This window comes from Jaculus jaculus, chromosome 14 (genome assembly GCF_020740685.1).
Source record: "Jaculus jaculus isolate mJacJac1 chromosome 14, mJacJac1.mat.Y.cur, whole genome shotgun sequence".
In the NCBI taxonomy this organism is placed as follows: Eukaryota; Metazoa; Chordata; class Mammalia; order Rodentia; family Dipodidae; genus Jaculus; species Jaculus jaculus.
Genome location: NC_059115.1, coordinates 18,237,682 through 18,252,967, shown reverse-complemented (window position 1 = coordinate 18,252,967; position 15,286 = coordinate 18,237,682).

Below are 15,286 nucleotides of genomic sequence, written 5' to 3'. Positions count from 1 at the left end.
GAGAAAGACAGATAGAAGGAGAGAGAGAGACCGGGCGCGCCAGGGCTTCCAGCCACTGCAAACGAACTCCAGACGCGTGCGCCCCCTTGTGCATCTGGCTAACGTGGGACCTGGGGAACCGAGCCTTGAACCGGGGTCCTTAGGCTTCACAGGCAAGCACTTAGCTGCTAAGCCATCTCTCCAGCCCAAATGAATGTTCTTGATAAGTTATTTCTGTCAGGTGTTTAGTCATAGTGATGAGAAAAGCTAGCCAATATAATGCCATTCTCAGATGGACCAGTTCTGTCACCCCGGACTGGATAGTTACTTCGAAAGTGGACTGTTACAAAGGTAAGTCCACCCCTTGGGTTTATCTGTTTCATATGTACCTGTTTGCTCCTTTCCATTTCTTCCATACCACAGGTCCTCACCATCTTCAAGCACTGAGGTCTTTGATCCCAGTCTGTAGAACCATGAGCCAAATAAACATCTCTTCCTTATAAACTACATAGTCTCAGCTAGATGTTATGGATTATGACTTTAATCCCAGAATTCGAGAGGCTGAGGTAGGAGGATTACTGTCAGTTCAAGGTCAGCCTGGGGCTACAGAATGAGTTCCAGGTGAGCCTGGGCCAGAGTGAAACCCTGCCTCAAACCAAAAAAGAAAAAAATATTACGTCAGATATGCTATTATCACAATAGAAATCAGGTCAAAATCAGATCTTCCTGGACCATCTTTTATCAGGGCATCAATCCTAATCATGAGGGTTCCTACCTGCTCATATGCCACCCTGTTGGTCAGGATTCCATAGTGAATTTTAGGAAAATACAAACACTCATATTCCCTGCATGTCCTTTGAAAGGCTCATTCCCCTGAGCCTCTCTTTCTTCATCTGCAAAATGAGGTCATCTTAAGTCATCCCTCACAGGGTGGTCCTTACGGTCAGAAGACAGTCTGCCTGTAACAGTGGGCATGAGAAGAGGCTAGCCATTTGTCTGGTACTTTTGCATTGCTGTGACTACAGTTCCTGACAGAAACGATTTATGGAAGGAAAAGTTTGCCATGGCTCATGGTTTCAGAGGGTTCCGTTCCATCATGGCATGAAAGGCATGGTGGAGCAGCACAGTTCACAGTAGTGGGGGCATGTGGCAGAGGCTGTTCATATCCTGGTGGGCAGAAAGCAAAGAGAAACAAGGACTAGGAACTGAGTAGAAGCTTAAAAGGTCTGTGCCTACTGACCTACTTTGGTCAGCTAGGTTCTGCTTCCCACAGGAACCACAGCTTCCCAAAGTAGCACTACCAGGTTGGGAAAAGTACTCAAAAATGAGCTTGGTGGGTAAATTTCAGAGTCAGACCACAGCACCATTGCTGAACCAGCAGCTGCTGAGAAGCTACCTGACAGACTCAGTGGCCATAGAAAGACCCTTTTCCCTCCATGACCACATCGGTTCTCATTGGAGTAAGTTCACTGGAAGAATCACACAGGCACAAGCTTAAAGAAACCTTTGCTCTAGAGTCACATGGGGGTACCTAGGCTGGTGGCCGTGGGCAAGCCACCTGTCTGCCCTGACTGTCCTCCTCAGTCACCTAAGACTACAAGATCCCATCACCACGTTGATGCATGATGGACGAAACTCTGTCAGGCATGGACTTGTTTCCTGGGCTATTTTCTCATTGTTCCAGTGAGGCCCTCCTACCCAGGGCTACTGGAGCTGTTCACAGAATGGTCAGCATAGAATCATTGGTGAGCAGTTGAACAGTGTGCATCCTATGCAATAGGCCATTAAAGAGGCACACTGCTGGGTCCCCAGGCAGGATGCTTGGTCAGAGGTCTTGAGTCCCCTTCGTGGCTGATGATTCAGTCACCCACGAGTCAATGTCTCCAAACCACCATATTGTTACCCCCAGTGAAATAGACAAGGATGTGGTGTTGCTATGGTTTCCTATCTATTGTTAGGGCTTAAAAATTAACCTCAAATATGCAACTTTGTACTGGTGAGCAGCAAATGTAAGCAAGGGCTCCTTCTGAAGCTCTTTCATCTGTCTGGACAGGATTTGCCAGGTGGGAACACAGTTGCCTTCTTTCTTTGTGTGTCCTTTCAGCAACCAAGGACTATTAAACTCTTATCACAGAAGAGATTGAGAGTCAAACTTAATACCTAATATGAGAAGAATTCTGGCCATTCATCGCCCCTGAAAGCCATTTTCTCTTCCTTTTACTATCCCATAGCTTTCACTGCCCTTGCCTTATGAGGAAGGGTGTACAAGACTCTAAATCTCTTCGAGTTACAGGTCCTCACTTTTCATTCTTGTGTCGCCCCCTGTTGTATTTATACATTTGACATTTCCTCCTGCTAATAGGGCTTTATTGCATAATTATTTCTCCGATTCAAATCTCCAGAGAGGGAATAAAGGTGGTTTTTTTTGTTTTGTTTCTATTGTTGGTTTTTCATGTTTTTCTGCCCTTATATCTCTATTATTAGCAACTGGCTTCAACTTAGGTTTCATCACGACAGACTGGCTCTACTGTGTGCTCCTGTTATCATATCATCTACATATTTTCCATATCATCCTCCCAGGCATCTAAATGTCTGTGTGCATTTGCTTTAAAATGTAGATTCTGATGTTCAATACCCTTAGCTATCAGGGAAATACAGATCAAACAACTGTGAGATTCCACCTTACCCCAGTAAGGATGGCAATCATTAAAAAAATCAAATGATGATAAATGTTTGTGAGGATGTGGGGAAACAGGAACACTCACTGAGAGTGCAAACTTGTACAACCACTATGAAAATTAATATGAATACTCCTGATAAAGATGAAAATTGAGCTATCAACTGACCCAGCCATTCCTCTACTGGGCATCTACCCTAAAGACTTCACTCTTCCTTGCAGAGATATTTGCTCAACCATGTTTATAGCTGCTCACTTCACAACAGCTAAGAACTGGAATCAACCCAGATGCCCATTGTTTGACGATAATGAAGATGGGGAACATAACACACACTGGAATTATACTCAGGAGTAAGGAAAAATGACATAATGAAATTTGTAGGAAAATTGACAGAATTGGAATAGATCATATTAAGTGAACTCACACAATCACAGAAAGGCAGGTGGTGCATATTTTGCCTTATCTGTGGTTCCTAAACTTGAACAGCTTGAGTTGCAGGCACACGTGACAAGCAACTGGAGGGACACATAAGAAGGGTGGAGGTTTGGGGGGAGGGGATTGGGAAGTCTGAGGGAAATGTACACAAAACTAAATCCAAAATGAATTGGTATTAAAGAAAGCCTTCTTCCTGGATTTCTAACTAAAAGATAGAACCCTTAATAGAAGCATGGAGGGATAGTCTGGTAAGAAGGGCCGTGGAGAGGGTGGGATGAAGCCTAAACCTCAAACAATTGGTTCTCTTTTGTAACTCCCAGAACCATAAATTGGTTACAACTCACAGTGAGCTATTGGTTGTAGAGACCTACGAAGACCCCAAAACAAGACAGACCTCTGTCAAAGCACTTGATTACCCACCTGAGGTAAAAAGTAAGACGCTATTGCTGAAGATACCACATGCCGCTCACACAGAATATGGCGAGATTTGGCTCAATCTGGAAGGAAGCCAGTTCCAACATGGTTAGCCCATACAGTGCTGAAAAGCACTACCTGAGCTGCTGGGGGGAAATGGCCAACAATGTTTTGAGCAATCAGAGGCCACTGCTGTAGGAAAGCGAGCAACCCGACAAGATATACACACCTGTGCAATAGTGATGCACAGCCTAGGTGGGTAATCAATGACTCTGATTGGCTAAGAGATCCACTCAGTGGAAAGAAACCCATAGCTGGAACTGGGAACCAAGTTAGAGTCCTATGGAGCCTGAGAATGAGAAACTCCTACTAGCCTTTGTCCAAAAGGCTACCCTAACGAAAACTCTTTAAATTAACAAAGCTTATCCCCTTTAATCCATGCTGATCTCATTCTCTGTTGGAGAATCTGTTTTTGTTTTTCAGAAAGCAGCAAGAACCAAGGACAACCAAAATATATCAACATGACAAGAATAGGTATCTGACTCCCTGGCAAGAGATGAACCACCCCTGGCACAGCAGCTAGGACTCAGGTGAAACCACAGAGGAATTGGTGAGGTGAGTAAGAATGAGTGCTGCTTCCAGAGTGAGCCTGACAACCTGTGACAGCGTGTTGGAAACAGACATTGAGGATACTTAAAATGCACCACAGCAGAAGTCCAGAAGCTACTGAGAGCTCAACACTAATGTAGACTTAAAGCACACCCACCAAGGCTCAGGAAATTTTGCAGAAGAAGAGGCAGACATTGTAAAAGCCACAGGGTGGGAGGGAATATACAGAAGCATTGCCCCCTCCCACAGTGACTGACTGCACTCTCACAACTCATAACCCACAGCTCCATGGTGAATATCAGAAATCTCACTAAGGATGGCCTGCAATGGAGTAGGGGCAGGAAGGAGGAAGATTAATGTGCCAAGACATGATATAGCCATAGAAAGATTCTACTTAATAAAAACTGTAGATTTTGAGGCTTCAGTCTTATTTATTATGAATTTGTGAGGTCAGCCACAGAACTGACTTAAACAAATACTCAGGTATCTATTTATATAAAGTTAGGACACTATTTGACAAGGGGGAATTGGCCCACAAAATGAAGTGGTATATTCCAGTCTTTTGATTTATGCATGGTATTGACCTGTATACATTCCCTCACTTAACATCCTGGAGAAATATTTGAGGAAGGTGTTATTACTATTATTTTATAGATAGAGAAACCTACTCTAATATATTCAATGCCATGTAGAGAGCTAGAAGCACTTGGGATGAAAAGAATGGAGAAGGAGAGGGCAATGGAGTACATGTGACATGGAAACAGAAGGAGAGATTATTAGGAAGGAGGGGCCTGTGAGAGGTAAGGGATATGGGAAAAGATGGGTATGAACATAATGAATATATATGAATATAATGACAGATGTATGAAAAATTTATGATAAAATCCATTACTGACTATGCTCACTTAAAATTTAATTTAAAAAATGATCAAGCTCACAAACTCCATTAGTCATTTTATGTTAGTAGGGAAATTTGTATCAGGCAACATGCCTGCTGGTTAGTGAATTGATAAGATTCATTGAATGATTCACTCATTCATTCATTTGCTCACTCACCATGTTTCTTTAGACAGAACATGCTGTAGCAGCAAGTTGGAAGGACTTATATACGAATACCACTTCCAACACTGACTTTGCAAAAGTGATTCCGTTTCCCTCCCTGGACACTTGGAGCAAGGATCACATGAGAGGATGCATGTGGATGTCCAAATATAGTAGGTGAACTGATGGCCTTCCTACCCACTTCTAAGCCTTAACACCCAGAAGCTGTGAATGCTGGCCTTGTTTGCAAATGTCATGAAGGACTGAGAAAAATGGACTGGTGTGAGCAGATGGATATGGCACAGAAAAAAATGAAAGCTCTGGGCCCAAAACTAGTCCTGTTCAGATACAGTTGTTTGAGAGATTATTGCCACTGAGGTTTAGCCAGCTGTTCTGCATTGGGACAACAGAAAGAATGCTGACTCTTTTGAAAATAGGGGCCTGAATGCTAAAGGAGTGTCTTGCTCTTCAAAGCCATTTTCATTCTTCCCTAGATTCACAGATTTGGTATCTTGCCTGGCATTATGGACTACAGCAAATGCAGGAAAGAAAGATTCATTGGATATGCAATGAAATTTTTGGAAATGGCCTCTGGGAAATGTGAGGCAGGGTTTTTGGACTCCCTGCTTGGAGGCTTGATGGAGCCATGAGGATGAACCATGGATTGCAATGGAGACACTAGGACTTTTATTGAGATGCCAGGACTGTAGGAAAGCTGCCAAGAAGAGCTGCTAACTTAGCATGAACTGCTCCCTGGGGCTGTGATCAAACCAACTGGAGGGGCAGCATTGGAGTGTCAGAGACTTTGTCACTGGTTACAGATACTAGACTTAGAACTATAGGATTTGATGTTTGCCTTGTTTGTTTTAGATCTTTCATTGGTCCAATATTTTCATACAATACAGTGTATGTTTATTCTGTGCCATTATGTATTTTTGGTTTTACAGATAATAGTTAAGATACCAATGATGGGCTGGAGTATGGCTTACTGGTTAAGGCATTTGCCTGCAAAGCCAAAAGATCCAGGTTCTATTCTCCAGGACCCACATTAGCCAGATCCACAAGGGGGCGCCTGCGTCTGGAGTTCGTTTGCAGTGGCTGGGAAGCCCTGGTATGCCCATTCTTTCTCTCAATCTCTCTCTCACCCACCCTTCCTCTTTCTTTGTAAAATAAATAAACAAACAAATAAATAAAGATACCACTGACCGTGGCAATGAAATAACTATGGGGACTCTTAAAGTTGGACTGAATACATTGCATTTTACATCATGGATGGTCATGAGTTTGTGGGGATCAGGACAGAATGCATGTGTTATGGATGCTTGTTTCAGTTGGTGGTAGTTTGGGCGGTGGAGCCTCGCCGGAGGTGGATATTGAGGCTTATTAGCCCTAGCTTGCTAGTACTAGTTAGGCTCACTGCTATTGTTCACATGATGTTGGCAAGGAGGTGATGTCCAGTCAGTGGTCTACCATGCTTTCCCCTGCCATCATTAAGCTTCCCCTAGAGACTATAAGCCAAAAATTAATACTTTCCTCCCATCACCTGCATTTTGTTGGGTACTTTGTAACAGCAACGGGAGGGCAATTGCAGTAGGATCTGCACTCAAATGCTCATGTGTACTTGGCAGGTATTTTACCCACCAAGTCTTCTCCCCAGCCCTCAAAGACAGTTGTACCACTGCACAGTTCTGGAAGCTGGAAGCTGAAGATCAAGGTGGTGGCCGGGCTGGTTCCTCTTGAGCCTGAGAGAGAATATGCTCCCAAACTGTCACCCAGCTTCTCTTGACATGTGATATTTCTTGCCTCGTGACTCTGCCTCATTTGGCACGTGATATTTTTCCATGTTCGTGTCTGTGTCCAGATCCTTTCTATAAATATTCTAGTCATGTTAGATTATGGGTCCACCCTTCTCTGGTATGACCTCATCTTAACTTAAATAATTAAACGTGCAATGATCCAATATGCCACAAGGGCACTAAGGGTTATGGCTTTGGTGTAGATATGGTGGTGGGGTCCCAATTCAACCTGCAATGCTGAGGGGTCCTGGCAGCCACCAGAAGCTAAGAGACAGGAGTGGATGGGATTCTACCTCAGAGCCTCCAGAAGGAACCAACTTTGATGATACATCAATTTCAGACTTAAATGGTTTCCAGGACTGTGAGACAAAACATTTCTGTGGTTTTAAGATGCTTGGTTTGTGGTAATGAGGTACAGCTGCCTAAGCTGACTAACTAATATACAAGCCCAGTGCTGGGCACACACAATCATGATTAAACCCATAACTGGCCTTTGCCCTGGAGAAGTTTAAGAAACCTTCTTTCTCCTCATTTTCTATATGCATACACACATGTGCATGTGTGTAGAGTGTACATGTGGTGTGCATGGTGTGTTTTCATGTGTGCAGAGGAAAAAGAACATTGGGTATCATTCTCTTATCACTCATCACCATACATTCTTGAGACAGAGATTTTCCCTCAACTGGAGCTGTTGCCCATAAGCAAATTGTCGCTATTCTCTGTGGACTGTCTATATAGTCCCTGTGGACTGGGGTTATAGACATGTGTGACCACACTCAGCTTTCTAATATGGGTTCCAGGGAGTCAAACTTGGCAGTCTCTGGCCAGAGAAGATCTCATGTTCAAGTGGCAAGAACTCTCAACTGTTGAGCCATCTCCCAAGCCTGGGATCTTCCTAAGGTGACCAGAACCAGAGTGGACTATCAGGATGTTTCTTATCCTCCCACCTTCCACCAAGGATTTCAGAATCAAGAGTGCTGAATTCTCCACTCTGTTGAATGCCAGCAGGTTTGGCTCTTGGTACCTTCTTTCGTCCCTCTTCCTGAGCCCTCTTCCATTGAATTCTTTCTTCTTTTAAAAAAATACTTTATTTTTATTTATTTGAGAGAAAGAGAGAGGAAGAAGAGGGAGAGAAAGAAACAATAGGTGTTCTAGGGCCTCCAACTGCTGGAAACAAGCTGCAGACAGATAGATGTGCTACCTTGTTCACCTAGCTTACATGGATCCTGAGGAATCAAACCTAGGTATTTTGGCTTTTCAGGCATCTCTCTAAGCCATCTCTCCAGCCCATGAGTCCTTCCTGTCCAACTAGTTTCTCTTGTACTTTGATGTCTTTAATTTTTTGCCTTCCTACACTATCCATGAAAGAATTGATGGGTTAAATATTATACAGGTCATGATACCTGACATGAGTTCAATAGTCAGTCATATCATGCCCAGAAGACAGCATTCCAAAGCACTCCTCCCCATCTTCTGGCTCTTGTATTCTTTCCACCCCTCTTCTGCAATGTTCCCAAAGCCTTGGGTGGGGGCTATAGAGATGTTTCATTTAGCCCTGAGCACTCGACAGTCACTTATTTTCAGCACTTTGATGAGTTTTGAGCTTCCTCAGGTGGTCACTGCCATCTGCAAGAAAAGCTTCTCTGTCCAAAGATGAGAGCACACTACTCTACGGGCATAAACAAAATATCAGCATTTAGAGAGCAATTTGATGGGCACGACATACCCACTTACTGCATAACTACTGTTTATTAAGGAACTCTATTTCAAAGATCTCCTCTGATAATTAAGATTGATAGCACTCATGTTAAAGAAAGCAAGTGTCAGGCTGGAGAGATGGCTTAGCAATTAAGGTGCTTGCCTGCAAAGTCAAAGGACCCAGGTTCAATCCCCCAGGACTCATGTAAGCCAGATGTACAAAGTGGTGTATGAGTCTGGAGTTCGTTTGTAGTGGCTGAAGGCCCTGTAATGCCCACACCCTTCCCTCCCTCCCTCTCTCTCTCTCTCTGCCTCTTTCTCTAAGATAAATAGATAAAGATTAACAAATATTAAAACAGAAAGAAAACAGATGTCTGAGAAAGTGACTTGCCTGGGGTCACACAGTAGTGAAAGCCAGGACACATACAGAACCCAAAACACATACGCTGTGTCCATTGGCATGGGGGAAAGGGATTAACAACTGGATCTCTCTGGAGAAAAAAGTGTGTCTGCACAGAACTAACTATGCATGTGTGAAATAAAATGTACCAAATTTGAAGGATACAGCACAGTTTGTGAATAATGGTATCACATGATTCTCTTGTTGCAAATATCATATGATCGATCATAACTTTACAATGACACTGAGAGAGGGAGAGGTGTACACAGAGAAGATTTTTTTTTGTAAAATATATCAGTGTTTCTATTTTTTTTAAGTATAAATTTTATTGACAACTTCTATACTTATAGACAACAAACCATGGCATTTCCCTCCCCTCCCCTTCATATCTCCTTCCTCTCTCCATTACTCTCTCTTTTATTTTATTTATTTATTTATTTATTTATTTTCACAATTTTTATTAACAGTTTCCATAATTATAAAAAATATCCCATGGTAATACCTCCCCCCCGCACTTTCCCCTTTGAAATTCCATTCTTCATCATATATATTACCGCCCCATCTCAATCACTGTACTTACGTATATACAATACCAACCTATTAAGTACCCTCCTCCCTTCCTTTCTCTTCCCTTTTTACTCTCTCTTTTAATTTGATGTCATCATCCTTTGCTCCTATTATGAGGGTCTTGTGTGGGTATTGCTAGGCACTGCAAGGACTTGGATATCAAGGCCAATTTCTTTCTGGACAGTTGTATGTAAGGAGTGGTACCCTTCCTTCAGCTCTTACATTCTTTCCGCCACCGCTTCCGCAATGGACTCTGAGCCTTGGAAGGTGTGATAGAGATGTTTCAGTGCTGGACACTCCTCTGTTACTTCTTCTCATGCCTTCTGGGTTATCCCAGTAGTCATTGCCATCTGAAAAGAGAAACTTTTCTAACCAGAAGTGAGATTAGCATTAATATATGAATATTAACATTAAGTTGAGTGCTTTCAGGGCAATTTGGCCAGAGTAATACATGCATTTATCCAGAAAGAGCCTTATAACCCTAAGGCTCATAACTTCCCCTGCCATAGGCTTTTGATTAGGTTTTTGTATCAGGCATGTGTTCCCTCCTATAGAGCGGGCCTTCAGTCCAATTAGAGATCAGTTGGTTTCCCCCAAAGCAGACATACCACTATTGCACTCGTTCAGTCATGTGGCCTGTCTGGCCAAACTTGAGACTTCCAGTGTCCATTGTTTACACTGATAATGACTTCTGTCTCCAAAAGACTGCATACAGTGCAGCATTTTCCAGCTTTCAGTTGGCTGGGCTATAGGGAGAAGGTTTTCTAATCAGCACCAGTTTGATTTCTCAGTGTCTTCACTGCTCAGACTTGTGAAGTCTTCAGCAATAGGGTCTTACCATCTCTTTCTCATAGTAAACCAACGGTCTTGGCAATAGCCTATAATGTTTTGGAGGCAACAGGGACCTCCCTGACCAACAACTCACTGGAAGGTATACCATCCCTGGCACTGAAATTTTTCTAGTAATGACATATGGCTTCTCGATGTGCCATTATTCAAGAAAGTAGATTTTCCTATGTATTATTCAGAATATCTTGAATTTTGAGTGACCCTCCCCCAACCCTTCTTTTATACAATCTTTTCCCCTGACCTAGCTTAGGCCTTTTCCCTCCCTGTAATCTGATCTTCTACTTACATGTATACAATACCATCCCCTAAAGTCCTTCCCTCTCCTCCCTCCCTTATAGCCTTTTTGTAGCTTATGGGCCACTGCTACTGAGTTTTGAATCCAGCTCACACACAAGTCTATACATTTGTAGCTAGGATCGACATATAAGAGAGAATATGTGATGTTTGGCTTTCTGAGCCTAGGTTACCTCACTTAGTATGATCCTTTCCAGATTCATTCAAATCCCTCCAAATTTCATAATTACATTTTTCTTTACCGCTGAATAGAACTCCATTGTGTAGATGTACCACATCTTTATTATCCACTCATATGTGGATGTACATCTAGGCTGGTTCCATTTCCTAGGTATTGTGAATAGAGCAGCAGTAAACATGGTTGTGCAAGTATCTCTAAGGTAGTGAGAAGAATGATTAGGATATATGCCTACTGGATCATATGGCAAATCTATTTTTAGCTGTCTCAAGAACCTCCACACTGATTTCCACAATGGCTGTACCAGATTACATTCCCACCAACAGTGTAGAAAGGTTCCTCTTTTACCACATCCTCACCAACATTTATTGTCATTTGTTTCCTTGGTGGTAGCCATTCTGACAGGAGAGAGATGGAATCTCAAGGTAGTTTTAATTTTCATTTCCCTGATGGCTAAGGATGTAGAACACTTTTTCAGATGTTTATATGTCATCTTTATTTCTTCAGAAGAGAACTCTTAGTTCCACAGCCCATTTTTTAACTGGGTTATTTGATTTCTTATTGTTCTGTTTTTTGAGTTCTTTGTATATTCTGGATATTAATCCCCTGTCAGATGTGTAGCTGGCAAAGATTTTCTCCCATTCTGCTGGTTGTCTCTTTGCTCTATTCACAGTGTCCTTTGCTGTACCAAAAGTTTGTAATTTCTTGAGATCCCAGTGGCTGATTAGTGTTTTATTTTTTGAACAAATGGGGTTATATTCAGAAAGTCATTACCTATGCCAGTATGTTGAAGGGTTTCCCCTATCTTTTCCTTGAGCAATGATGGCACAACATCAGACTACAAATAAGTGCTTGGTACAATCCAGTTCAAACAAAAAGGTTAGTCAATGTTTTTGCTTGTGGTCATAAGTAAGGCAAAGTTGGGATTTTGTTTATAAAACAGCAAAATAAGGGCCTGTGGATATAGTTCAGTGAGTAGAGTCCTTACCTAGCATGTGCATAGCCCTGGGCTTGATTCCTAGCATTACATAAACCATAGGTGGTAACACATGCCTATGATCCCAGCATTCAGGAGCTAGAAGCAATATAAGCAGAAGTTCAAGGCTGTCCTTGCCTACATCATTTGGGGATATCCTGGATTACATGAGATCCTGTCTGAGTAAATTAATGAGTGAATGAATGAATGAAATAGTAAAATAATGAGTATGTGATGAATTTTAATGATTTATTACTTTTGCTTTTGCTATTACTTATTTCACTATTAAATTAGCATGAGTTTGAAGCCACCCTGAGATTACATAGTGAATTTCAGGTCAGCCTGAGCTGGAGTGAGACCCTACCTCAAAAAAAAAAAAAATTCATGAAGCTTCTTTTAAGCGTTTTTTTTTTTTTTAAATTTACTTATTTATTTGTGTGTGTGTGGGGGGGGTAGAGAGAGGAGGGGAACAGGGACAGAGAGAGGGAGAATGGGTGTGCTAGGGCCTTCAGCCACTGTAAATGAGCTCTAGATGCATGAGCCATTTTGTACATCTGGCTAACGTGGGGAGTTGAACCTGTGTCCTTTGGCTTTGCATGCTAGTGCCTTGGCCACCAAGCCATCTCTCCAGCCCAAATTCCTGAAACTTTAACAGACATGTCTTTGCAATCTGTTCTGAACCATCACAGTAACATACTGGAGCTGCATCCCCCTATGTAGGGAGGACTAACCAATGAAGGATCTTTTCATGCTAGAATTCTAGAAGTCAAGGACCCTTCCTATCCAGGAAGCCACCTTCCCCCACTGGAATAACACTCATAATAAAGCAAATTTGTCCTTGGTACCTTTTCTGTCCAGATGGCTCAGGTCACTGTGTATGGGGTTGAACTGTGTCTGTTCTCAGTACTCGTGTCTCCTTCACTTCCCATCTGTCTCAAGATGTGCAGGTGAGGCAGGAGGTGGAAAAGGACCAGAAAATGATTTTCAGTCAACCCTGGGCCAGCTAATCCTACCTCACCTCTCAGTTGCAGAAAATTCTAAACCTTAATCTGTGTCTCCTACATACCCAAAATGTGTTCCCTTCCTCTCTTTGTCTATTTAATTTATTTACTTGCAAGGAAAGAGAGAGAAAGAGAGAAAATAGGTGCACCAGGGCCTCCAACTATTGCAAATGAACTCCAGATGCATGCAGCACTTTGTGAATCTGGCTTTACATGAGTTCCGGGGAATTGAACCTGTGTCCTTAAACATTGCAGGCAAGTTCCTTAACTGCTGAGCCATGTCTTCAGCCTCCTTTGTCACTCTCTAAGTCTCTCATCCTGTCTATCATTTCCGTCATTCCTTCTCTCCTTTTCTCAGAACCTCCTTTCTCTCTCTCTCTAATTTTTGAAGTATAAAGTATGTATAGGACATTGCACCTATCAACATGTCATAAGCATATTACTCCATAAATGTTCACAACATGCCTGTAATAACCCATGTAATTAGCACTGTGTCAGAAAGCAGAACGCCCTTTCCCAGCCCCTTACTCTCACTCCTACCTCTAACCAGCGTGCATCTTGCCAGCTCCAGTGACTCAGACCTAGCATCCCAGGTACATGGGAGCATACTTAGCAGGAGGATAGTAAGTTCAAGGTCAGCCTGGGCTCCAGAGTGGATTCAAAGCCAGCCTTGGTAATTTAGGTATGCTGTGTCCTGAAATAACGAAAGTTACAAAAAAGGGCTGGGAATGTAGCTCCATGGTACAGTGCCTGCCTGGAGGGGCTGGGGCTGTGGCTCAGCAGGACAGTGACTGCCTGTCATGTGCAAAGACACACACACACACACACACACACACACCCACCACCACCACCACCACCACCACCAACGACAACAACAAAAATAAAAAACTTTCTAAAAACACCAGAGGCTTCAGAACATGCATTAATTGCCCTTTTCTGTTTCTTTTCTTTTGTTTTCTGTATGTATGTATGTATGCATGCATGCATGCATGTACATACATACATGTGTATGTATGTATGTATGTTTGTATGTAGGTATATATGAATGGGGGGGATCTTATAGGCATGCCAGGGCCTCTTTCCTCTGCTAATTAACTCTAGATGCATGTACCTGCCACTTAGTGCATCTGGTTTTTGTTCCCAAAAACAATCAAACCTGGCTGGCAGGTTTTGCCAACAAGTGCCTTTAACCATCTCCTCAACTCTCTTGTTTTTTTACCCCTGAGTGTGTAGAGTGCGTGTGTAAGTGTGTACACACGTGTGTCCATGTGCATGCTGTACCATGGCCAAAGGAGAATGTAGGTGTCTTTTTTATTACTGCCCATCTGTGAATTTCCCTGAGACATGATCTCCCCCAACTCTGAGCTGCTGTCAGCCAGCAAGCTCCAGTGATTCTCCAGTTCCACACCTATACATCTATGGACTGAGGTTACAGACATGTGTTGCCATGCCCATTTTTTTTTTATGTGGGTTTGAGGGAACTGAACTTGGCAGTGTCCAGTTGGAGAGGGCCCCATGTGCAGACATTCTAAACCACTAATCCATCTCTCTATTCTTAGTTGCCCTGTTAATAACCCAATATATAGATGGAGCTACCCAGTGTGGCTACTTTTTCGCCTGGTGCCTTAAGTCAGTATTAGGTGAGACCCACCCATAGTAGTGTATTGTAGTTATGGTTTGTTGCTTCTCACTGATGTATAGTCATAAATTGTCTCTGAATTGTACAATCTTGCCAGGGAGGGGCCCTTATTTTACAAACCAGAATATGGAAGCTCAGAGATGGAGCCTCTGGTACCAGGAATATATGTCCAAGCTTCCCAGTACCCTATCTTTGGGATATATGTTTTTTTTTTAATTCTTTTGCTTATTTTTATTTATTTATTTGAGAGTGACATAGAAAGAGGGAGAGAGGGAAGGAGGGAGGGAGGGAGGGAGGGAGAGAGAGAGAGAGAGAGAGAGAGAGAGAGAGAATGCACATCAGGGCTTCCAGTCATTGCAAATGAACTCCAGATGCATGTGCCACCTTATGCATCTCACTTATGTGGGTACTGGAGAATCGAGCCTCGAACTGGAGTCCTTAAACTTCACAGGCATGCACTTAACCACTAAGCCATCTCTCCAGCCCTGGGATATACATTTTTGATCTGGGCCTCTTTCTCCTGTAGCTCATCTTGGATTTCTCTGGGTTCTGGTCATGATGGCCATGTCTCAATCAGAGTTGAGGAACAACTCTGATGTGGGGCTACTTGAGTAACAGGAACTGGGTTTTCCAGTTTCCAAATGTTCTGGGATGTGATGACACTGTGTTAGCACAACTTGTGGGTGAGACAAGGCCTCCTGGAAACCCAGGTATCCACCAATCCCTTCAGTC